Raw genomic sequence first — 717 nt, forward strand, 5'->3', positions numbered from 1 at the left:
GTCCCGAAGACACTTCTGGAAGCGCTAAAGGTGTTGAACATGGAGAAGGAATTGGCCGGCATCCAAAAGTCGGTCATCCTTAGCACCTGCGCGATTGTCCGACAATTTCTCGGTCAGGACTGAAACAGCACGAGCATGCAGATACGTGCATTCCGCAGAGCCTAGTCCCCCTTTGGTAATCTGAAGCCCGGGGGCAGGTGAAAATTCTGGCTAGGTTCGCCTCGTTAAGAAGTGAGATAAGTCTGCCAAAAAAAACCCCTACCCCTCTGAAGTTGTCCACGTGGTATGGGGACAGCCCCCTAGAGGCAAATGAACTGTAAAGTTTAAAGCCGCTCAAAAACAGAGAACAAACGAATGAACTTTTCGATTCATTCTGTATTTGGAAGTCATAGAATAAAGAACTCCTATAGTAATATAGAAGCCGTTTTTATCTTGGACTAAAGAATACAACACAATGCCAATTAGAATAAACATTGAATAAGCTATCAAACTTTGTTCAAAAATATGTTATGAATTTAAGTTTCCTTCGATGTGATTGTGAAGACATTTGAAGACATTTTTACGTAACATGTGAAGATATTTGAAAAAATCACTTGGCATCCCTGTCTCTCAATCACTTTACAGCACCACCTAGCGACATTTTTGGATATCGCTTCTCGCAGCACACCCCTAGCATGACAGTGAGACAAAAATAAAAACGTCAAAAAACTTCAGTTC

The sequence above is a fragment of the Toxorhynchites rutilus genome, chromosome 3, assembly GCF_029784135.1.
Source record: "Toxorhynchites rutilus septentrionalis strain SRP chromosome 3, ASM2978413v1, whole genome shotgun sequence".
NCBI lineage: Eukaryota > Metazoa > Arthropoda > Insecta > Diptera > Culicidae > Toxorhynchites > Toxorhynchites rutilus.